Source organism: Choloepus didactylus, chromosome 1, assembly GCF_015220235.1.
Source record: "Choloepus didactylus isolate mChoDid1 chromosome 1, mChoDid1.pri, whole genome shotgun sequence".
Classification (NCBI taxonomy): domain Eukaryota; kingdom Metazoa; phylum Chordata; class Mammalia; order Pilosa; family Megalonychidae; genus Choloepus; species Choloepus didactylus.
The window spans coordinates 78,674,981-78,700,361 of NC_051307.1; the positions used below are offsets into that span (position 1 = coordinate 78,674,981).

Below are 25,381 nucleotides of genomic sequence, written 5' to 3' on the forward strand. Positions count from 1 at the left end.
ACTTTGAGCAAAAAGACTTAACCCTTCTGGTTCTGGTTTCCTCAGCAGCAAAATGAAGGTTTGGACTGGATGACCCTTTGCGATCTATATTTCATCCTCAAGAATAAGGAGGGGACCCACCTTCACCAACTCAGCACTTATTTGACTTCGGAATACTCTGGAACAGTGGTTTTTAACGTGTGGTGCCTGGTCTGCAGCATCAGCATCACCTGGCAACTGGTTGGAGATGCAGATTCTCTGGCCACCTAGACCTACTGATTCGGGAACTCTGGGTGTGGGGGCACAGCAATCTGTGTGTTGACTAGTTTTGCAGGGGGTTTCTGATTCAGCTCAAGTTTGAGAACCATTGCTCTGCATGTTTTCTGTTCCTAAAGGGAGGGTGTAAACCCCCCCCCATCTCCTCAACACTACCCCCCTCCCACCCTTCCGGTCTTTTCCAAGCCTTGCTCCTCCATCCCGGGATGATGAATGGAGGTCAGGGCACTGTCAACAGCGAACCCGGCAAACCATCCCTCCCAACGAGCAGCGGGGATGAGGCGAGGGGGAGTGGGGGTGTTGGCGGAGTTGGAGCTTCCCCAGACTAGGTTTCCTGATTGCCGCTACCCTCATTTGGGGGGCGGGAGGGGGCGTTTAATAACAGCAAATTTGCTTTCAATTATTTACACAATTTTTATTTACAGAATGAAAAAGGAAACAATTGAGAGGTGGGTGTCAGAAAACAGGGAGGACAGACGGCAAGGGAAGGGAAGGATGGTATAGGAGAGCAAGCGTTTGAGGTGAAGCTAAAGAGAAAGTGGGGGGTTCAAGGAAGCTTGTGGGTGTGGGAGAAAGGCCGAGGACAGCGCTTTTGTTAAGGGAAAGAGAAGTTGGGGGGAGAGCGCGAGACTAAAGCTCAGTAGAAAGAAAGTGGGTGTCAGAGGAGAAATTATCCTAGAGTTTGGGGGACTTTTTTCCCCCCAGCTTCCTTTCCAAGACTTTTTCTTTGCTCCATTTTGCTCCTCCCCCTCCTCCCCGCCTCCTCTTCCATCCCTCCTCCTGCTCGCGCGGTAATGGGAGGCTCCTAGGCAGAAGCAGCAAAAGAAGGAATTGTTTGCGAGTTCAGTCATCCAAAAAAGCTTCTTCCATATGGAGGGACCGGCTGCGCTGGGCGCGGCGTCCCTTGCCTTGTCCTCCGGCAGCCGCCGCCGCCACGGCCCCCGCTTCCTGCCTCGGGAACCCTGAGCCGGCCCGCCAGTGTCGGCCGCCGAGCGCGCACTCGCACGCGCGCACACACACACGCACACACACACACACCCTCCCACCCGCCCCAGCCACGCGCGCCCGCACGCGCCCTCCCTCCCCGGCCGGCAACTTCTCCGTGCGAGGCTCCTTTGTTGGTCCCACTGCGGCTGCTCTCCTGTTTTGTGTCCCTGGGTGTCACAGTGCGTGTGTTGTGTGTCTGTGCGGAGCGGTGCTGTGTGGTTCTCCCCGTGCTCACTATCCTGGCCATCGGGCCCCGGCTTGTCCTTCCCCGGCACCGGCTGCACCAGAGGTGAGTCAAGTCGCTAAAAGTTTGTATTGTTTTCACAAGAAGTTGTGTTTATTTGTTGGTATGGGAAGGGGAGGGGAGCGGAGGCGGGCTGAGGCCGGGCGATGCCGAGGAAGCATCAGCGGGTGGCTGACCCGGGACGCGCCGGCGGCGGGAGCGGGATCCGAGCGCTCGGGAGACTGGCTTCAGCTGGAGGCTGCCGCCGAGGCGGGGCGCGCTCAGCGCCGGGGCTGGAGAAGTTGGGGCGCGGCGGACAGTCGGGGTTTTCCGGGCTGCTGCCTGCGAACCGCCGCCCGGGCCCGGGGGAAGCCGCGTCTGGCCGGGTGGTGGTTATTTCGTCCCCGCGGTTACCGGAAGCTTCTTGGGTAGAAGAAGGGCCCGGGCAGCTTCCCAAACTTCTTCTGAACGTTGACACCAGTGCTCCGGCTCCCCGCGCCAGGCCGTGGAAGAAGCCTACATGGATGTTTGTAAATACATACAACCACCCCGACACCCTTTTGGCCTCTTCGGGGCTGAAGGTTTATCGTAGCTGACTTTTTAAAAAGGAAAACACTAAAATGAGGGATGGAGCGGTCGGGGAGCCAAAGTTCCACAGAAAAGCATCCAAGGCTGGAGTGGAGTGTCCAGAGGTGTCTGTGGCGTCGGGGTAGTAGAAAGAAAGGTGTGAGAAAGTGGGCATGCAACCTCCTCCTGGGGTTGTGCTATTGGGATTTTTGTTTGTGTAACTGAGAAGGTGGGGAAATGAACCTCAGGACAAGTGGCAAGGGGCTGTGGGGGCTCAGCCCTTGTTTGGTTTTACAGGCTGTGGGAGAATTTTGGTGAGCAGACCTGGCCTGGAGAAGTTTAAGGAGTGTTGGGAATTTTTGTTTTGTTTTGGGGACGGTGGTGGCAGAGGTAGAGTTACTTGAAAGATCGTTGCGTTGCCCCAGAGATGTGGCAGTAGAGCTAAGAATACCCAAACCACACACCAGCAATCCTAAACAGGCACTTTCTGGGTGTGGTGGGGTGTTCTGCCCCTCCCCTCAACCCTTCTCTGTAAATTCATGTAGGTTCACATAAGTTTCTCACCCAGAGTTACCTCTTAGAGTGGACTGAGTGAAAAGTATATTTTGGTTTCAGACCCCTGTGCCATCTCCAAATGCCTGGACCCAGCACATATCTGTCACTCAATTCTTTGTTGCCTAGAACTGTGCAATCATTGGCCATGTAATGAATGCAACTTCCAAAATTCTTGCATGTGCAAATATTTCTGATTTAGTCAATGACTGGTTTTTTGATTTCTTTGGTTACAGCCAATAAATCAATCTCCGTTTTCTCAAGGGCAACATGGAAAATATTAAAACAATCTTGGAAGACCAAAGTGGGGGCTAGGGCGCCTATCCATTTGGTTGACCTGTTTTCTGAACTTTACTTAAAGCAAATCTGAGGCAAGAGGTTGGCCATTTTGAGGTGTGTACCAGGTTTCCCAGGAACATTTCTGAGGTCTTATAATTGGCACTTTTTAATGGTCTCGTAATTGAAACCCAGAAGGTTCCCATGGTAATCCTAAAGCACCTTGAGGTCAGTGGGATGGAGGCGAAGTGGAAACAGCAATGGAGTTTTGATTTTTCCTACCACATGAGATTTTGGAGTGAGTTTATGGAAAGAAATACAAATAGAGAAGTAGGGCTTGCCTCATTGTGCCACTTGGCTGACACTGCCTGCTGCCATATGCATTCGTTACTCAGAACTTAGCCCTTCAGGAGGCTAAGGATTAAAGTCTAAGGATCAAACCATCAGACACTGTCCCTTTCATCCTCTTTTAAGAACAGTAACATTGCACGAGACATTCACTGAGAAGAAATTGCCCAAGCCACAGCCTGTTGACTGCTCAGGAGAGGAGTGTGTTAGAGGTCAGGATGGAGGTTGGTTCCTTGCCACAACTGTGGTGAAGGGGGTGGGATGGACAGGGAAGAACCTGCTTAGCTGTTGATTGGTTGGTCAATTTGTGACAAAGAGAGTGATTTATGTTCCTTTCAATCCTTCAAATGGGTCTGGAGATTTTCCTTTCTCCGAAGTACTTTTTCAAGTGTTAGTGATCACACTTCTCTTCACCAACTGGGTTTTTGGTTTCCATCGCCTGATAATGAATAGGAGATTTTACTCATGAAATAATTCAGTTGACTTCCCCACAGACCTCCACAGGGTTTCAGAAAGGAGGGCAAGTGCGAGCCCGGTGGTCATAGTGTTCCACATAGTGTTCCATGGGACCCTTGGAGAGTCTGGATTCAAATGAATTAAGTGGTTTCTCTCTCTGTGCCTTTCCAACTACAGCCGAGGACTATCCAAGTGCACCAGATAATTGCTGCCCAGTACTTTCAGACCTCCAAATAAGACTGTTTTAACCTGGTACCAAAAGATACTATAGCATTTGTAGCTTGGTTTTTTTTCCTCCAAACTCTAAGCAACTTTGCTGTCTGGGAAAATATGGGAGAGGGGAAGGGAATGGGAATTGAGGAGAGAGATAAGGAACTTCTTGTCATCCCCATACTCCAATTCAGCAAACACTAATAGTGCATCAGACACCAGACTGAGAACTTCCTTGTACCAGGAGACTAAATTTTCTTAGTCAAAGGATGGCTCCCCACCCAATACCAATTTTTATTTTTTGCACAAGCATCTATGCCTAATAAAGAAAATGTTTTTCAAAATTAACATAATTCTATACTAGAACACAACTTGTTTTCATTCATCCATGTGTATACATACTTTTTTTTTTTAATTAAATTCAGTTTTATTGAAATACATTCACACACCATACAATCATCCATGGTATACAATCTACTGTCCACAGTATGATAACATAGTTATGCATTCATCACCACAATCTATCTCTGAACATTTTCAGAACAAGAATAAAAAATAAAAGTGAAAAAAGAACACCCAAATCATCCCCCCATCCCACCCCATTTGTCCTTTAGTTTTTATCCCCATTTTTCTACTCATCCATACACTAGATAGAGGGGGTGTGATCCACAAGGTCTTCACAATCACACTGTCACCCCTTGTAATCTACATTATTATATAATTGTCTTCAGGATTCCAGACTGCTGGGTTGGAGTTTGGTAGTTTCAGGTATTTACTTCCAATCATGTGTATACATACTTTTTGCATAGTTGTGATAATAGTATATACTCTTTTTAGTGAAATATCTCTGAAGTAGCTCCAAAAACCTACATTTTGACCAGACTCACAGAGAACAGGTATGACCAACCAAAATGTGCTCCTCTTTTTTAATGCTCTCTCTTTTAATGCCTTTTATTTAATAATCTATGGAGCCACAGTGTGATTACTATGAGAAACCACTTTCCTATTGGTGGGAACAACCCAAAACTTAAGTCTCCCACATGGGCAATCATGGGCAATCATAAACATGTAATATTTGCATAATTTATGAGGCTGAATCAAGTATTTGGTGTTGGGGAGGTGGGATGAGAGAGGGTGTTTGTTTTTAATCTAGAAATCTGTTTTTTCAAAAAGCCTTCCTCAATAAGCCTTTTGCTCCTTGGAGCCCTTGGAATTGGTAAGGGATAGAGAAGGAGAGATAGAAAGCAGGAAATAAGGTTCAGAGGATCTGTCTCAAATGGCAATGCCCCTAGGATTAGGAAACTTGGGTTGGAGCCCTGGCTCTGCCTGTGAACTCCATTCACACTGACACAAACCACTGAACTAATCGATTCCTGCATCTCAGCTGCCACAGTTAGACTCTTTCCCCAAGCTTGCCCAGGGTGTCCCATTAGTTGCCAAGTCTTTCCTGCCCTTCCTTTGATTATTCCAGCCATCTGCACCATGTTTTCCATTTCTGCTACCACCATGCTAGTGCACACCCTTGACAATTGTTGCTGACATCTGACTGGGCACCCTGTCTGCCTATTGCCACAGCACCCATCCTCCATCAATTCCATAACATAACCAAGTTACTACCCAGCTTAAAAGTGTTTGTGAGTTAAAATCCAAATCCTTAGCCCTCTCACAGGTGACTCTGTCCGATAAATAGTTGGGAGTCTTCTGTTCCAGACTGACCCATGTAGTAGTCAGCTCTTGATTTTTTGCTGTGTTCATTCCTCGTTTGCTGCCTTATCATCCCAAGCCACTTCCCTGCAAGCCCACTTTACTTTACTTTGTATGAGGCCAGCTTATAATGTGTTCCTAGGAAATATTTGGTGAATACTGATCAAAATGGACTGCTGAACACAAAGGTAATGGTTTTGTATGTTGATCAACAGTTTGAAATGTAATCATTTTCCTTAATCCAGTGTTCATTTCAGTTCTGGCAAGGAGCCAGGCAACTGGATGTTTAGAGAGGCTTATGACTTTAGAAAAATTACTTTTCCTCTGTTTCCTTGTTTATTAAATGGAGTAATAAGGAATAACTATGGCTTATAGCAATGCACCTTACAAAAAGCAAATACTTGAAACTGTTTACTTTGTTGTTCAGAAGATGAGACACTCCTCTTTTTCCCTTAGACCCAGAACAAGCTTCCTGGAACCCATGACCCCTGAAATCTTGTCAACATTCATGCCATCTGAGGGTAGCAGCTATGAAGTAGAAGAAGCAGGTGAGGTTTTTCCATTCACAGTCTAGTATCTCTGGTTTACTTGGGTGAGCAGCCATTCTGTCATGTTTTGTGTTGCCACTTGAAGAGTGCTTCTTATCCTTTAGAATTGGAATAATGCAGTTTTGAGTGGAATTAAGGCTGAGCTTCCAGTTGCTAATAGTTTGACGCAGGTACCCTTTTGGTTGAAGTCTGTGGTGGCCTCTTTGCCCTGGGGTGGCCCTGTGGGCACCCCTCATCCTGGGGCAAACACTGGCAAACCTGCTGGATACCAACCACTTAGATTTGGAGTCTAAGCCTGCTGTGGAGATGTTCCTGCTTGGTCTGGGTGAGAAAAGCCCTGTGTTTATATCTCTTGTCAATGGTATTACTGAGAACGCCTTGTATTATGATGTACTGGACAGCATTGATCCAACAAAAACCAAAGGGATTCCACTTTTTTCCATCTTCTGGAATAAAGTTGGGAAATAATTTCTCTTTTCCTAATGATGAATTTGGCCTTATCTTCAAAGAAGGTCTTTGATGTTTGGGACAGAAATCGTAGCAGACAGGCTGTGGCCAATAAGACACAGTCAGCTTAATTTGGTGGCCAGAGAAAATGTCAAGGAAAATCTCAACTAGTTCTCCTGGTTAGTAACAGGAGAGTGCACAGAATGAGCCAAGTTAGTAGGGTTGAAGGAAAAATAACCCAAGAGGAGCTGAGCAGTGGAAAGTATGGCAAAGGAATGTTTGTTCTTCTGTAAAATGTGTTTGGACAGCATTGGACAAAGTGGAGGGTGATGAAGTGTGTGTAGGTTGGAGCCTTCATCCTTTCAACAAGCATTTATTGAGTACTTACTGTATGCATGGCATCACGACATGTACTGGCAGGGACTGATCCCAGAGCCCAAGCCATCCAGAATACCATTACTGAAAGGAAGGGATGCAAGAACATTGTGGCACAAACTCTAAAGTACTTGTACTGGGTCAGTTAAGAAAGATCTCTTGAGGGAGGGGCATCAAAATCTCCGAGGTAGAACTGGCTGTATGTTAATGTTCTTTTACTTCTGCCTGTACGTGATTTCATCATTTTCTCCCTGAAAACTCATTTTTCCTTACTGGATATGGGCTTAAGTATTCTTGAGAATTGAGACTTCAGGTTCAAAGTAGTTTTAAATTTTAGGAAAGTTAAAACCTGCAATGTCTGCATTGAATACAGAGTCTCAGAAATCTGAGTCTTAGACAAGTTTCTAAAACAAGTTACTGAATTGCTTTCAGTGGGGAAAGGAAATGTGTAATTTTTTTCCTCAACTCTGTCAGATATTAGCTGAGAATCCTGGAGACACTTGTATAATTATAGGTGAGGCAAAGAACCTTCTAAATGTCTATATTCAGCTTTTTACCTTTTAATTCTGTTTGTCCTTTGTTCCTCCATTCTGCAGTAGGTTTGCATAACTCTGAAATCATTCCTAGAGTAGCAAGTGAGGGGGCATTTATTTTAGGAACAAATGATTATCTCTGGGCTCCTTGGTTGCTCAGGAACCTCCTAAGCTGCTTTACAGGTGAATGTCATACAGGATGGGAACTATGGGTGAGGAGAAGATGACTAGCCAGAACTGGCTGGTCTTAGAGGCTCCCCACCCGGGTGGGGCTGGCCTTTGACTCTTAAAGAGATCCCTCCTCCACCTTCCCTGGTCCTGCCAATATTTTGCCAGATTAGTCCCAGCCAAGTGCCTTTACTAGTCTGAGCTTACCTAACATTACAATCCCGACAGGTTTATTAGGTATGGGTCACAATTAATTGGAGAGGAAAATTGGTGGTTCCGGGTTTATTAGTTTTCTGTGAAAGCAGAGGCTGTGTTAATTATTTCACAAATCATCTCCCCAACTTGACTCTCTTTCTGTTTTTTGTCTAACGAATATCATCCCACAGTAATATGAAGGTAGCTTTCTTTTTTTACATAACTGTCCAAGCGTGGAGGGATTTAATAATGTAATCAGCCAGCGCAGTGACCAGTTTTGCAAGTGGGGCCACGTAAAGTTATGGAAATGCATTGCTGTTTACCACTGGCATTATGAATGGATGTGTTCACGAATCACATTAAGAACATGCTGTGTTAGAGCCAAGAGTTAGACTCTAATGAATCTTCCAGTTTACATGGCTTTAAGACGGTCACCTGCAACCCTTCATTGTTACCTCTAGTGGTTCGTCATCTGTGATGGCAGTCAGGTCCAGGTGAAAGTCCCACAGTCAGATGCTTCTCATCCTGTAACCTTCTGTTGTAGCGAGTAGTCAGGCCTGGCTTTAGCCTCCCTGGACTGTGGCAGTTTGCCAGCGAGTTTCACTGGGTGGTCTTTGACAATGAGAGAAAGGAGGGGTGGGGGGAGCTCTGCTCTCCTCCCTAAAGGGGAACAACAAGGTGGCTTTCTATAGGTAAGTTTCACGTTGGCAGCCAATCCCCTGTCGCTGAAACACCATAAAGGTCTTGAGTGTGGATGAAAAGAATTGAACAGGCTGCCTGAAGGTGGTGTTGTGATGGAGTTAATTTTTATTCCCTGATTTCGCAAACGAAGCCTTGCGTTCATGTAGCAAGCCTCCCTCTTGAGAGGGTGAGCATGCACAAGCAGCAGGCAGCCTTCGTCGAGTGAGGGAGGAATTATTATTCGCACTTGTCAGGAGGAGAAGTAAACCTCAGGCCCAGCCTCTCACCCCATCACTTAGGGAATCAGCAGTGGAACTGGAGGGCAGGTTGATGTCGGCAACCCTCCATGCAGGGGAGACAGCACTGCCCTGCCTCCATTCCATTGCTGTTCTTCCAGCTGGTAGGAAGGAGAATGGCTGCCTTTTAATGAGCACCTACTGTATACCAGCCACTGTGCTAAGCACCACAGGCATGATCCCTTCAACCTCCCAGCAGTCTGAGGAAGATGGTGTTATTACCCTGTCCTACAGATAAGGGAACTAAAGCTTAAATAATTGTGATAACTTGTTTTGGGTCTCACAGCTGATAAGTGGCAGAGCCAAGATTTCATTGCAGGACTGATTAATGTATAAAATAAATCATTCCTGTGTATAAAGCAGCAAAACAGAATATGGACTGTTTGATCTTTTTTTTTTTAAAAGGAAATTGCCTTTCACTACTTGGAATTACTGTGTAAAGCTTTTGTAATTATCATCTTAGGTTATTTAATATAATCTATTTTAAAAGATTAAAAAAAAAAGATTTCATTGCAGGGCTAGCTGACTCCAAAACTCAGGCTTTGTAGAAAAAAAGAATGCCCAGACAATCCCTCCCCCATCGGAGAGCCCTCTAGCTTGGGAGAACTGTTTCTTTTACAACTAACAAAGTGTAAGGGGAAGGGGATGGGGGCTTTATGAGACTTACCCTTAAGAGACGTGAATTTAAAACTAGGACAACAACTGGAAGGTTTTGAATGATGCAGCGGCAGGAGCATGAGACTGTCTGGCAGCTAGTGTCGGACTTCACTGGCAGTGGTGAAACTGCTTCCATTTTATCGGATCTTATCTCAGAACATGTCTCTTGACTTTTTTTTTTTCCTGGAACATCGTCTGAATTGACTGCTTCCACTATAGCTGCCAGATGAATCCATTTCCACCTAAGATCTCTGCAAGTCTGATCAAGCAAGTCCTCTGTGCCCTGGGTGGGGGCTGAGGGGGAGAAGATGAGCAGATACTTTGGTCAGGAGAAGTGGCAGCTTGTACAGAAAAATACCCTGGGGAAGGAAGTAGCAGCTTTGACAGACAAGTAACTGACAGGAGATGGTACCTTCCAGGCAAATTCTCACAGGGCAGCCAGCAAAAAGAATTCAGCAGGCAGTTACCTGCAGAGGAGTGAAACAGCCCTCTCCCTACGTGCTTAGGAGAGTGGTGGAGATTTGGCTGCGGAGGACATGTAGTTACCCTGTTCCTTGTTTTTCTTTAACAAATATGGAAAACCTGACGTCAGGGAGTTCGGGGTTAGGTGGGACACGTCACCTGGGTTTAAGATACCGTATGACCAACTAGTTGGGTAAATGAGAGGAAATCACAGCAACTCTGCACCTTTATGCCCCATCCATGCAGGCTGCCTGGGGGTCTCAGGGCACGATGAGGATGCAGTGAAATGGCACAAGGGAACACTTGACATAAAATGTTCCTGCTTACCTCGAAAGCCCAAGGCTTCGGCATCTGTGTTCCCTAAGACGAGTTAGGAGAAAAGAAATTCTAGGAAACTGGCCAGAGGTTAGAGTCTAGGCACCAGGGATGTGTTTGCTTGTGTGCTTGTGTTTCTGTTTTCTGAGGGCAGGAGCCTGGATTGGACATGGTTTGGTCCTATTGCCAAACACCCTTCAGGGTCCCTCCAGATAAAATGCCTTCTCCCTTGTGGGAAGAGACAATGAAGGCTCTCACATCCAGTCAGAGTTGGGAGAAGAAAACAGCTCGTGGCAAGAGAATTCCAGTTAACATACTTCCTGAGGTAGGAGGGAACAGTGGGAGTTGGGAGAGTTTTTGGTGGACCTCACCCAAGAGGATAGAAGTCTGGAGTAAATCCCACTAGGAAAAAGGCACAGTGCTGGGGAAAGACAGTTGTTCTAGTAGGAAGCAGCATTTCTGGGGCCACGGCGTGGTCTGAGATTGTGCTGTGATTCTGGCTAAGGAACTAGACAGACCTAGGGTAAATCCTGGCTCTGTCAATTGTCAGGTGTGTGATGCTGGGCAAGCTACCTGAACTTTGAGACCCCAGTTTCCTATGGTTGTTGCAAAGAGGAAGGAAGATAATACATATAAAACATATGCAATGCATTGTCAGCATTTGTTATGTGGTAAATGTTGTTGCTTTGAAAGTAAAAGGAAAGGGAAGCAGAGTGAAAGGAGAGTTACTGATGGGATTGAGCAGCTGAGGAGGAGGAGTAGGTGAAAGGCCATGTTCATGGGACCCTGTTGGCTCTAAAGGTCTGCAGAGAGAAAGGAATGAGAAGATGGCGAGAAAGTAGTGCACAGCGGAGCAGAGTGCCCCAGTAGGTCCCACACAGTCTTCCCTGCATCGTCTTCTCCAACTCGGCATATTCCTTTCTACCAGTTATGTCAATAAACTTGGAATCATTCTTGACTTTGTTCTTTCCACTTTCAATTAGCAAATTATATTGGTTTTACCTTCAAAATATATCCAGAATTCTACAACTTCTCACCGCTTTAGTCTTCTGTCCGCGTTTCATACCTGGATTTTTGCAGTAGTTTCCTAACTGTCCTTCCCACCTCCACCCTCCCCTGCCTCCCCAACTCCATAGTCCCTTCTTCACAATCAGTGTCATGTTTATGAGACGTAAGCCAGATAAGGTCAATTCTCTGTTCAGAGCCCTCCATGGCTTCCCTTTTCGATGGAAGAAGAACCCAAAGTCCTTACAATGCCCTCAGCCCCACCCCTTGCTGCTCTGAACCCCCTCCTCTCCGCCCACTCCCCCAGCCACCTTGGCCTCCTTGCTGCTCCCCAAACTAGCTGAGCAGTTTCCCTCCTCGGGGCTTTTATGCTTGCTGTGCCCTCTGCCTCATCCCGATATCTGCACAGCTTTGTCTCTCACTTCATTCAGGCCCTTGCTTAGTTTTCAGTTTATCAGCAGGGCTTCCCCTGACCACCTTCTGTGAAATAACACATCCACTAACCTTCTCTCTCCCTTTAACCTAATTTATTTTTCTTCAGTGTTGTCTCCCCCTGACATGTATTTGTTTGTTCTTTGCTTATTCCCTGCTTCCCCTCTAGAATGAAAGATCTATGAGATCAGGGGTTTTGTTTTGTTCGTAACTGTCTCCCCAGTGTCTAGAATATAATCTGGTGCATAGTAGGTGCTTAGAAAGTTTTTCACTATTCTGCAGAGCTCTCCTGAATCTTAAGGGTTGTGTATTAAGAATCTTGAACAAAGTGAAATAATTGTATATAGATCTAATAAGAAAAATTCATTCTTGAGTGTATCTATATGGGGAAGTAGAGGGGAGAGGCACGGAGAATTCTAGTAATTAGAGAGTGCCTGTTTTAGAAAAGCCAGGAAGTGCTGTGCCGGGCTGTAGCCAAAGGGCCCAGTTCCTTCTCACTTCCTCAAGGTGACTGACTCCAAGGTGAATGTAAGGATGGGTGCCTTCTCTGCCCCTTCCTCTTTCATTCGCTTGAGAAGGATTTGGTGACCATCTGCTCTATGCCCAGCACTGTGCAGGGCGTGGCTAGGAGGTGCAGAGAAGGCCATCCCTTCTCTGTCCCACAAGAGTTTATAGTCAGCTTGTTCATCTGGGTTTCCTAAGAGTGCCTGGGCCATCTACTTCCCCACTGTCGCAGTTCCCTGAGTTGAATTGGAGTGCTGCAGAATCTGATTTGGAACCACAAGCCAAGGACAGGAGGAGCCTGGGCTGAATTTGAGAATAGTTCAGTTCCACACACACATGAGGGCCTGGTGGGGCTGGGCCTGTGCTAGGCATGCGGGCAACAGAGACGGTCTCTGTTGTTGGAGAGCTTATAGGCCCATGGAAGCACCAGGAACAGCATGTTTGGATGTCCACCGAGACAGGGAGGGCTATGACTTCAAATTGCAGCTGTGTCATTTCTGACTTGGTTCTAGATTTAGAAGCTAAGGAGGACTGAACATAGGGGTGAAGATCCCAAGAGGTCTTGTGCTGAGAATGGAGGTGGGAACGTTGCCTGAGAAATTGCACCACCAAAATCCCCCAAATCCAACATCTCACAGCATCTCAGGGAGCTGGGGGAATGGCCTAAGCCTTCTCCGGATTTAAATTTGGCCGTCTCTCCTTCCCTGCCCTATACACACGTCTTCTTGGGGAGCAAGGGGCTGGAGAAGGAGCAGGCAGCCTTGTGCAGAGACCCACCTGACCAGAGCCCTGGGGGTCTGCAGCATGTCTGTCCTTTTATCACCTTCCACGGAACGTGAGTGGTCCTGGTGCTACTGTGAGTTTAACTCAGGCTGGTAAACTGTCAGGAGCTGCCTGTGTTTTGGTTGCACATCTGGAAGTATCAGCTGTGAGGACCTTTCCATCCCATTCCTAAATATAAAGACGGGAGTAGCACATGGGGCTGTTTGCCTTCCTCCTCCATGGTTTATTTTACTTGCTTTGGAACTGCGAACGGGCGGTGAGGAAGTGGGCTTCCCTGGGCAGGCAGCACTCCTGCACCTCCAGTGGCAGCCACAGGTCCCTCAGCTTCAGGGTGCGGCTTTCAGCCCCTCCCAGTTTCCGGTAGTGTCTGGTAGAGCCCTGGGAGTGATTAGGCGTTTGGGGCTTGTTTTGTGGTCAATAGGAAGGAAGCCCAATTGGGTGCAAAGAGATTGAGAACATTTTCCCTGCTAAGAAGCACTTCTTGCTCAGGTCAGCCTTGCAAGCTGGGATTCCTTGGGAGTTTGGTGGCAGGACCCCTGATATGCAGGGTATTCACCAGTCACTCTGATCAACGAGGTCCTCTGAGAGATTGGTGGTTATGATGGTTTTTATAATGGGAGCAGAAGGAGGGAGCTCCTCCAACCCCACTCCAATTCTGAATCAGAGTTAGAGAAAAGGAAAGTACCTGCGAATCTGGGGTTTGAGTTGATCATCTGAATGAACCAGGCTGAAAAGTTTCCAGGGCTGAGGAAAAGAGGGTTACTAGGTAGAGAGAGCTCCAACCCTGGGGAACAGGGACTTGAATTTCAACCACAGCTTCCATTGCTTCTTGTTTGGAATAAACAGAGCTGAGACCAGCTTCCTTCTTAGACCAGCTTCTTTCTCATGTGGCCAGGGGTTTCAGAGCTTAGTATGAGGGAGGAATACGGCTCTTTGAACTACTTGGAAAGCCAGTTTTTGTACCACGGAAGTCCCACAGTGATGATCCAAAACACTACCACCGCCTTGTCTCCTGGCCAGTAACATAACCCCTGGGCTGCCGTTCAGTGGCTCTACCTAGCTCCCCCCGTGGCAGTAATACCTGCCCCGGCTTTGTCCCTGAGGATACTGTGAGTACTAATGCAAGAGAGTCTTTGCTCTTTAAACACTTCAGAAAAGGACACTTTATAGGCAAGTGGTCCTTGTGGCTTTTGTTGTTAATTAGGTAATCAGGGGGGAGCCTCCTGGCCCCCTGTCTTCCTGGGTCTAACTCCAGACCCTGGAAGGCTGTAACTGTGCCTTCAGTAGCCCTCCTTGCCTCACAGGTGGCCTGGGGAAGCAGAGGGCAGTGACCCACTGCACCATCTGTGTCCCTAACCAAATCCACCCTGCACCCTGAAGTCACAGTCCTCACATTCTGCACTCCCCCCTCCCCAACAAGAAGTTTCAGTGAGAGTCCTGAGAAGGAATCACAGACTTCTCCTGTAGGTTCAAGCCAGGTAATATATGCCTAGGAACCCCATTCTCTGAACCAAAAGACAAATACGTGATCTGACAAAGCATTTGTTTTTTCTGATTAATGAGAAAAAAAAACTCAGAAAGGCTGATTTTATAAATATCCTGTAATGCCTTTTTATTTTTTTAAATCACTTTTGGTGTAAGGAGTAGCAATCTGTACAGTTGGGGCCATCTGAAAACATCCCAGTGGTGTTGGCTGCCTATTAGAGCTGGAGACTCAGAGAAAGTTTGGGGCCCTGCAGATCTGGTGGTGGAAGGAAGTCCAGTGGTGAAATCTGGGCTTTCCCTGGTACTTTTCCTCAATAGCAATGTGTGGTTACCAGGGCAGGGACCCCCGTATTTCCACTGTCACCCCACTCCCCTCTCCAAAGAAAGCCAGCCTCTTTGGCAGTGGAGCAGGGAGGCTTCTGAATGACTAAATTCTACATACTTTGAAGGTCAGGAAGTAAAGAGGAATGGCGTGTCCAATTGAGATGGAATCTTAAGGCAGGCAGAACTAATTTTCCCCACTCAGGAAATTAACCAGAAGGCCAGTGCCTAATGCCCTTGGTCTTGATGGGGGAAAGTCAGTGAGACCTTGTTTCTTTACATCTCAGCCAAAATGAGGCTCGTCTCCCTGCCCCAAGCTGGGGGTTCTAACCTGGTGATGTCTTCCTTGTGTAAACAGTGCCACCCACAGAAGCTAGTGATGTCCATTGCTGCCTACCTTTCTTCAGTGGCTTGAGGTTTCACCCTGAGCTGCTTCTGGTTATCCAAGTATCCAGCAAAGGCTTGCCCAGGGCAGCACCATCAACACCTCTTCACACATTTCCCACATTGGTCCAAAGACATGTTTATAACCATCAAAGAGTGGCTTTTCACTTGTTCAGTCAACCGATCAATTATTTGTTGAGAATCTACCCATCAGTGTGCTTGCTGCCCTTGAAACACTTCCAACGTAGTCTCTGAATATTTCTCAAATCAAAACAAGAGGTCATTTCACATCGCATTGCATTGTCCATGTTATCTCATTGGAAGAGTGCTAGTCTCCAGGTATGTGCCAAATGGCCGCTATTGTTTCGATTACCCTGGCTTTGGCTTGATTTGAGCTGCTGATGTATAATTCTCTCCTAGGAGCCCATCGCCTTTTGGGAAGTTGGCTATTTAAAGAGTTTTGTTAATTATGATATGTTTGGGAATTTTACAGGCAGAGAAATGGACCCCCAGAGAAAAGTGATAGGTTCACACGGCAAAGTAGTTTTCCTGGTGCTCCTCCCTCTGGACCCAGAGGCTGCCGCACTTAGCTGTGTAGACAAAGAGAGGCCAGCTGGAGTTGGGGTGTGTTGTTGGTGAAATTTGTTTAGGGTCCTGGGGAAGGCAGGGTAGATCTGGAAAGGAAGCAGAGGGCATGGTGGACAGCCAGTTGGCTCCAGGTCCCTGAACCCACGGGACCCTGGGGGATAGACCCTTTTGTAGGGGTTGGGCTGCCTCTTTGGCTCAGGGCACTGGGGAGCTTGCAAAGGTCAAAGAGAGAGTCTACTCCCGCAGCCCCCAGAGCCAGCACTCACTGAAACCTGCCAGACAGACCTTTCAGCTTAACTGAGAGAACACTGGGTAGGGGGTGGGGGGATGTACCTGGAATTTGGTGCACGTTTGGGAAGGTTTGGAAGGACCTCATTCTGGTCATCTTTTTGGAAAACCAAGTTTTATTATTATTTTTAACTAAAAAACTCAAGCATAATGGTACTGTGAACAATTGATTGTACACTGTGGATGATTGTATGGTTTGTGAATATATCTCAATAAAATTGAATAAAAAGAAAACCTAATGTTCAAACATCATGATTACATGGAACTTTGAATAGGAAGTGAGATGTGGTAGGTCTGTATAGGTTAGAGTAAAATAGCAACACATCCCAAAGTAATTTGGGCTGAGAATAAAAATATATATTGGGGCCCCCCTGAGGAGCTGGGGGAGGATGTGGAGGTGTTGGACTTCCTCATCTGGATTGTTGCTGATGTTCTCACAAACATTGGGGACTGACAGCTTGATATGCTGAGCCGTCTGTCTTGGGGTGTGCCCCTATGAAACTTGTTACTGCAAAGGAGAGGCTAAACCTGCCTATAATTGTGCCTAAGAGTCTCCCCCTGAGTGCCTTTTTGTTGCTCAGATGTGTTCCTCTCTGTCTAGCTAAGCCACCTTGGCAGGTGATCTCACTGCTCTCCCCACTATGTGGGACCTGGCTCCCAGGGGTGTAAATCTCCCTGGCAACACAGGATACGACTCCCGGGGATGAATCTGTACCCAGCATCATGGGATTGAGAACATCTTCTTGACCAAAAGGGGGATGCAAAATGAAACAAAATAAAGTTTCAGTGGCCGAGAGATTCCAAATGGAGTCGAGAGGTCACTCTGGTGGACATGCTTATGCACTATATAGTTAACCCTGTTTAGGTTTTAATGTATTGGAGTAGCTAGAAGTAAATACCTGAAACTATCAAACTCCAACCCAGTAGCCTTGACTCTTGAAGACCAGTGTATAACAATGTAGCTTACAAGGGGTGACAGTGTGATTGTGAAAACCCTGTGGATTGCACTCCCTTTATCCAGTGTATGGATGGATGAATAGAAAAATGGGGATAAAAACTAAATGAAAAATAGGGTGGGATGGGGGGATGATTTGGGTGTCTTTTTTACTTTTATTTTTTATTCTTATTCTGATTCTTTCTGGTGTAAGGAAAATGTTCAAAAATAGATTGGGGTGAGGAATACACAACTACATGATGGTACTGTGAACAGTTGATTGTACACCATGGGTGATTGTATGGTATGTGTATATATCTCAATAAAACTGAATTAAAAAAAGAAAAAACTCAAGCATACACAAAAACAGAAAGATGAGTAAAATGAACCTCATGTTCCTATCACTCAGACTCAACATTTATCAAGACAAACGTTGTTTTTCTTTAATACTACTTTGTGTTCATTACTGTGCTCGGTGCTGGATGGGACAAAGGTGGATGCCACAGGGTTACTCCCGCCAAAAGAAGTGTGTCACCGAGTCTTCTTGCCCCTTCTATCCCCTGGTAACAGTGGAGTGGAAAGGAAAGGTCCTTAGCCTAAGGGACTTGAGTTTGAGTGTGAATTGTTCCATGTTGCACCGAGATATTTCTCTCTCCTCCAAAACAGATGTTGAGCTCTTAGTGAAAGCTTGTATTTTATCTTTGTATTCCCAGGGCCTGGTATTTAATGGGTGTTCAACAAGTGTTTGTTGACTTGTAAGATAAATTATTCCATGAGGGGTGGGGTGAAGGGTTAGGTGTGATCCTTTTAGAGCGTGGGGGCTTCCGATTCTGTGCAGAAGGAGGAAGTCAACAATGAGAGAGAGCAGGAGAGAGCTGAAGCTAGCTGGAGTGGAGATGCCCTGGCTGTTAGAGTCAAGCATCTGCAGGCCCTGGGTGTGGTGGGACAGGATTCTGAGAATCCCAGCTCCAGACCCGTTTTTCTGGGTGGCCACAAGCAGCCTGCAAGCTGCCTGCTCCATCGAGGCCACGTGTCATTCCAAGCACCACTTTATTCATTTGGAAATTGGCAAGAGAGGATGAGCAAGGAACTGGGCTCTTCTCTGTGTGGGGAATGGAGTCTTCTTCCCGCCTCTGGAATGCTCTGTGGCTCGGCTGTGCAGGGGCGGGGTGGGGGTGGGGGTGTTGGATGGAGGTGAGGAGAGAAGCTGCAAACACTTCCCCTCAGATCCAGCCCACCCTGCCGACGACGACACAAGGGGTGGGCAGTCTCCAGGCTCTGACTTGCATTGGCGAACCTGCTCCCCACCGTCCACCCCTACGCTCTGCCTGGCCTTTTCCACTTTAAACTCCCAGCATGGTGTGTATGAGTGTTTTAATTTTTATTCTTGGCAGAAGTTGAGACACAAAATAGATTTGGAAGGAGATGAAACCAGCGAGGGTATATGTTGGGCAGCAGACAGCTTCTTTCCTGGAGTGGGAGGGGCTGGGGCCAGGACCCAGGCTATAGGGTGGGGGTGGTGAGTTGTTGCCTCCCCAGTGGGGACCCTACTGCAACGTGACTCCTTTAGGGTCTCAAACAGCAGGTTTCTCAAATCGCATCTCTGCCTTCTGGTCTGGGTGTTGGTAACTGGGGGTGGTCCCCCGGGACTGCCAAGTCCTGTTCAGCCTCTCCTGATGGTATGTCATCGCTTGAGACTGCTCTGATTTTATTAAGGGAATCACTGGTGGCATCTCAGGCTTTGATGTGCAAGTGCTGAAGTTTGCATAAACTTGGAAATGTTCTCTGCCTCCTGCTAAACTCTTCCTGGGCACCCCTGCTCTTCCTGCCCCAGAAGTAATGTAGCTGTGGCCGTAGCCTGCAGGGGCTTCACGTGCTGGCTGCAGCAGTGGCCCAGGGGCTTCTTTGAGGGTCTTCTTTGCTGTGGTGGAGGCTGTATTGGTCCTCCACGTAGATGCTCTTCACAATGATGTCCTCCCCTTGGGTCTTTATTGCTGTGTGCAGAGGAGAAAACCAGGAATCTCAAGGTCTAGAAAATATCTGAGGAAATCCAAGAGAAGCTTTCTGGGAAAAAAAAATTATTCATTAATATGTTTTAACATTAAATGTGTGGAATGAAACGTGTTTATTCTAGTCTTGAAGATGACAAGAATTTCTTTTAAATAATATAATCAGGAGCATTTCTATGCAAAACTCTCCATTTCAACCGTTGCATCTGAAAAAAAACAGGGCATTTCTGGCAGACATTCTTTTACCAAAACAACTCTGAAAATCCATAGCAGAGACACTTGTACAGTGTTCTCTACCCTGGCTGCACATTATAGTTACTGGGAAAGAGTTTTGAAAATCCTGACGCCCAGGCCCTGCTCCAGAGTTTCTAATTTAATTTGACTGGGGTGCGGCCCAGGCATTATTGTGTTTTAAAGCACCCACAGATGAGTCTCCCATGCAGCCAAAATTGGGGTCCCCTGATATAGTGCTTGTGTACTTGTGAGGACAAGAGGGAAGATGAGAGTCTAGGTTAAGAAATGGGAAAGATTTTATTGACATGACTTGGATCTCAGACTCAAACCTGTTTAGCTTGAATCCGTTATGGATTAAATCATGTCCCCCGCAAAGTCATGTCCGAGTCCTAACCCCTGTCCTGCGAACGTGAACCCATATGCAAATAGGATCTTAGAAGAGCCTCCCAGTTAAGATGAGGCCAGACTGAATCACAGTGGCCCTTAATCCAAGATGACTGGAGTTCTTATAAGCAGAGGAAATTTGGACACAGTAGTAAGAGACACGAAGAGATAGACGGCCATGCGACAGAGGCAGAGATTGAGTTATGGACTGATAGCGAGCAGCCACCAGAATGCTGCAGACTTCAGAGACCACGTGATTGTCAACACCGTGATTTTGGACTTCTGGTCCCCAAAACTGTGAGACAATAAATGATTGTTGTTTATGCCTGTGGTGCTTTGTTACGGCAGCCCTGGAAAACTAAGACAGGCAGTCAGGACTGACTCAGGCTGTGAGTGTGAGTGTGTGTGTGTGTGCGCGTGCTGGGATGAGCTTTTACAGGTGCGGGTGCAGCTTGTCTGCAGGAACTGGGACCCATTGGGAACTGTGGGAATCTGTCAGACCTTTCCTTCCTGAAAGATGCTGGCAAGTGCACTACTCCAACTCAGCCTTATTTCCATTTTTTTCTGCCTTTCTCAGTTCCTTTTGTGAAAACAATTCATTCTATAGCTCCTTGATGGGAAGGATGCCAAGAGCAGCAGGCAGGAGAAGCAGACTGCCCTGACTTTGAATCCTTTACTTGAGCAAGTTGCTTAATCTTTTTAAGCCTCAATTGCTGCATCTGTGTAATGGGGATAAGAATTCTCCTCACCTCATAGGGGTGTTGAGATCTTAGACAAGATAATGTGTGTACATTAGCATGTATTAACTCAATAAGTGGTCAAATAATTTTCTTTGTTTTATGCCAAGATTGATGGTTTCTTCTGATTCTAAATATTTGCCTCACTATCATATTGTGACAAAACCTTGGATGTACTACATTCACTAAATCTTAATGACTTTTAATTTATATTTACAAACCAGTTGAACTAGGAAATTAGTCATTTGGTAGGAAGAAAGGCAGTCTTTAGATGTTAATATGCCCTACATAATAATTTCAGCAAATTAAGTACTAGACGGTATATTTTATACAATTTATTAAACAAAATAATTTTAGATCTGCAGAGGTTAACACAGTATTAAATGTTTTCTTTTTCATTTTTCCTAAAAGATTTGTCCATATTCTGTGGAAGCAGCAGAATCCTGGAATTAAAGGTGGTGTCTTTACAAGCCAAAGGAGTTGAATTTTGGAGATGACACAGGATACTCTTTAGATATGATAATGAGAAATACAGCAACATTTTATGGTTCTAGAGGTCCTTGGAACCAATAGGGAAATGAGGCCTCCCCAGGCCTGTGGGAGGTAAATTATCAGTGATGACATGATAATATTTGGGGATAAGTTTTTTTTTTCTAGAACTGCATTTTTTAATTACAGAAGTGATACTATATACCTGCTTTGAATATGTCTTAAGTGTTTGAAGTAAAGCATGACAGTGGCCTGATCTTCAGAGGTAATAATGTTAAAATTTGTGTATCTCCCGACATTTTCCTACACCAATCCAAATAACTATACACCATATATTCATATGTAACTTTTTAAATACTTATTTTATTTTATTTTTATTAGAGATGTTGTGGGTTTAGAGAACAATCTTGCATAAAATACAGGATTCCCATACACCCATCCATTATTAACACCTTGCACTGGTGTGAAACATTTGTTAAAACTGAAGACAGCACATTTTTATAATTGTACTATTAACTATAGTCCATGGTTTCACTTAGGATTTTTTAAAAAAATTTTTAAATGGATTTTTAAAAAATTATATTCTACTGCCATATATATTCTCCTTTTAATCACATTCAGATATATATTTCAGAACTGTTAGGGATCATACTATTGTAGGTTGCTTTGGGGACCTTCTCCAGTTCCTCTTAGACCACCATTTCCCCAGGTGTGTTTGATAAAGTTCTCGCCCCTAATGGTACTCTGAGAAAAGAGGATAGTGTGGTCAAGTAAGTCCAGGCCTGTGGTCAAGTAAGTCCAAACCAGAGGGTAAGTACTTTGGGTCTTCAGTGCATTCTCTGTTCCCCTCTGAGTGATTCACAAAATGTAAGAGCATATTAAAAGCTCTGTTAAGTCCCGTAGTAAAGAAACCTGATTCTCCTTTTCATTTTCTTAAATTATTTTTGGTAGCATATTTTAACATCTTGTAGCTTTTTGGACATGCTGTTTGATGCCTTCCTCACTAACCTCCCCCTCACCCCCCAATCTGTAACCTGTGGGTAAGTGGGAGGCAAGTTCGTCTATTCATTTAACCACCAAATATTTGAGCTCCTACTATGTGACAAGCACCATGATAGGTGCTGGGGCTACAAACATGAGCAAGATAGCACTGTCTGTGCCCTCAAGGACTTCCGCAGTTTTCCTGCAGCATGGTGATGGCACTAGCCACACCCGCGGTGGATTGCTGTCCTGTGATGCACCTAGGAACGGCAGAACCTCAGCAGGGGACCACCCTCTTTGCAGCTGGCAGAGCCCAGGAGCAGGAGGCTGGGATTATCCAATCCCCACTCCCCCCAGCCCCCTACCCCTCTCCCTTCAGTGCATCTCTCTAGTTCCCCATACTTTGCTTCTGCTGTAAACAGTGAAGCCTGATCCAGCTGGCAAGACTCTATGTGTTTGCTTTCTCTGCATGTGCCAGCCTTGCACCAAGGCCACTGGGCTGCACAAGTTGGGGAGAGCTGGCAGAGGTGGGGGTGGGGGGTACCCAGCAAAAAGCAGGGACTGACTGACAAACATACTGTGAGCATGCTTGATTTCCAAATTGGTATTTGTTTAAGTTTTAGGTGGGTTAAAGAGCTTTGGAATTGAGAAAGGGAAGATTCAGAGTGGGGTAGAGGACTGACTGTGTATATTGGGGGGTCAGGGAAGTGCTGAAGAGAGTGAGTTTGTATGAGGTCAGATGGGAAAGAAAGTAAACTGTCATGATTCTAAAACACACTTGCCAGCTGGAGCTGGAGTTGTTTGCTGTGTGAGGACTTGAAAGTGTGTGTACGTCTGTCTGTCTGTTGTAGAGATAGTGAGTGCACGTGCCCAGAGCAGGATGTGGGGAGATCCTGGGCAGGGGTGTTTAGCCCCTGAGAGATGACCTATTCTTAACCACTTGGGCTGAAATACTAGGGCTGAATCTGCAGCAAGGTTCAGACAGAGAATATTCCTAAAAGTAACTCTGAAAGGAGTTTTCCAAATTTAATGAGTCTGTCATTTATTGAACACTTACTTTGTGCCAGTTGTTACTCTAGATGATATACTAATATAATCTTATTTTTCCTTCAAAATCCCTGTGTGAGATAGATTTTGTTATCTTATGGCTGGTTCCTCTTAAAATTCAGGGCAAGGGTTTCTTGCTTGCAGGAAAGTCTAGGAAGGACATGGTCCATGTCAAAATTAGTCAGATGTGCCCCAAAGAGTGGTAACTTACGCTCTCCCATCCTGGCTGTTTCACCAGTTAAGCCATTGTTAACCCAAGTCTGAGCTTTTCGCTGGAATGCTTCAGATTTCTTGTGAGCATGCACGAACATGTTAGGGACTGGTGTGTGTGTGTCCATGAGTGTGCACGTGTGTGTGTTAGAGATTGGGGGTGGTTTTGCCTGGCATTTGCCTGAATCAGCCCAAACCAGGCAGGCCAAGAAGAAGTGTCCTGATGCTCCTTCATTCTGCACCACAGAACCTGAGTCCTGTTTCTGAGTCTCGTGGAGGGTGTGGACGTGGACCTGTTATCAATGTTTGCTCATCATCATGAGGAAGGGACATAGAAAATGATTGCAAGTGACAGTGTAATTGAAATCGTTGGTAATTGTGTTGCCCAGCTAACAATGCAAATCAAAGTCTTTTCAACTCTTAAAGATCCCTAAATGCCCAGCTTCTCTTACTGAAAAAAATCTTCCTGTCTACATGGCTACAGTTCTCTCTCCTCTCTGCCATGACCTTTCACCTTTGTGTCTCAGGTCATTTGTTATTTGTTCATTCAACAGGTAGTTGCCGAATACCTAGAACTGTGTTAGGTTATGAAAATGCCCTTGTGAATAAGATAATCACCATCCGTGATCCCTGAAATCTTTGGTCTAATAGTTAGGACAGTAAATAATTAAAAGTGTGATGGAGCTTCCCCAGGGAGCCTCCAGTTACAGCTTATAGCGAGGGCTCTATATACGTTTATACACACTCACTCTCACACACACACAGATCATGTAAACAATGCAATAAAATGGTGATATAACGACTGGAGAGGAAGTAGGAGCATCTGCTTCCAAGTCTTCTGGTGCTCAGAGTTCACAAAAACCACCAATGTAAAAGGAATTAATTAGAGCCTGGTAGACAGTGCAAATAAGGTACAATATATAAAGAAGCCAGTCACAGGACCTCAACAGAAATGAAGGTACATCCTAAAAGCTTAAAGTCCTCTTTCTTAGGGCATAGAAAATATGATCCCATTTGATTTGAACACAAACCTTAGGTATCATAAGCAGACTTAGAGAAAGGCAGAAACACTGATTCTACCTAAAAGTACCCATTGAAAGCAGTAGACACCTAAGAAGAATAGGATATGTTATCTCAGGAAACACACCAAGGAGCAAGCCAACACTCAGCCCATGACGTATGGAAAATCGTAGGAAAGACATTTTCCCCAGATCGTCCACGAAGGTAACAGAGTTTGGTTCAGAAGTGGGGTAGGAAAAGCAGGGCCTTTCTGTTTCATGTACGTGCAGAGAAAGGCAGATAGAATAGCTGGCAACCCCGAGCCACTCCCAATAGAGAGGCAGGTCCTGCGGGTGGGGTGGGGGGACAGGGGCAGCACTGGGCAGACTTGATTTAGATCAGCAAGCCCCACTGAGCATCTGCCAGGTGCCACACACTGTGCTAGGGCTGAGGGAGATATAAAGAAAAACAAGGCACAGCTTCCTGTCCTCAAAAGAGCTAAGAGCCTAGTCAATATTCAGCTTTGACAAAAGCTATTATACAAAAATTAAAATGCAGCATGACTTCAAGAAAATCAAAAGATGCACTCTGGTTTTTACTACGTTCGGTTGAGGAACCAGAACCCCCAGCAAAGCAGCAGGGAATGACAAAAGAAATGTGTACATAAATATGTGCACACTGAGGCTCACCCTCAGGCCCGGCTCAGTACTGAAGGTCAGCCCTCCAATGTAGCCTCTTTCACAAGTCCTAAAAGAATTCCTCTTGATATCACCCTTGTTCATTCCTAGCATATTCCTAGAACCTTCAAAGTGCATCAGTTAGGGTAGGAGAAGGGCTTAGGACTCACAGAAGAAGCCAATGTGACGTGACCCCTTTAAGCCTCAGCTTTGTCACCTACACTGCTACTGCTTGCGCTGTATTGTAACTTATTTGTTTATAAGTCTCCCTCCTGGACCCGTACTCAGTGAATGTTTGCTGAGCTTTAAGACCTACCTCCAAATTCTTTCCCATCCCTGACTCTGTTCGGTCCAGTGGGTGTTCTTGCTGCAAAGCAGAGCCTGAGCAGGGGCAGTGGGGTGTGAGCATCTGGTATTCCCATTCCTTTCTCCCTCCAGAACTTGGCTTGGGAGCCCACTGTGGTTCTTATTCAGTGGAGAAGACAGGCATGGCACAGCTTTTCTCGTCATGTCCAAGCATGGGGTAGGTGGGGTGGGCATGCAAAGGAGGAGGTGGAGAAGACTATGAAGAGAAATAGGCATTTCTGCCATTAGAGATGTCCTGAGCATCCACCCTATGTCAGGTAGTCTCCCAG

The 25,381-nt window shown here is 46.0% G+C and overlaps 1 protein-coding gene across 3 annotated transcripts in view; it reads left to right on the forward strand.

Annotated features, from left to right (window-relative positions):
- Positions 1-1,336: 1,336 nt before the first annotated feature.
- The window catches only part of BOC (BOC cell adhesion associated, oncogene regulated), a 74,544-nt gene continuing 50,499 nt past the window's right edge, over positions 1,337-25,381 (forward strand). For all 3 annotated transcript variants that reach the window (XM_037835570.1, XM_037835572.1, XM_037835571.1), the window contains exons 1-2: positions 1,337-1,531; positions 6,035-6,126. The gene's annotated coding sequence lies outside the window, so the exon portion shown is untranslated. The remainder of the gene's footprint in view (positions 1,532-6,034; positions 6,127-25,381) is intronic.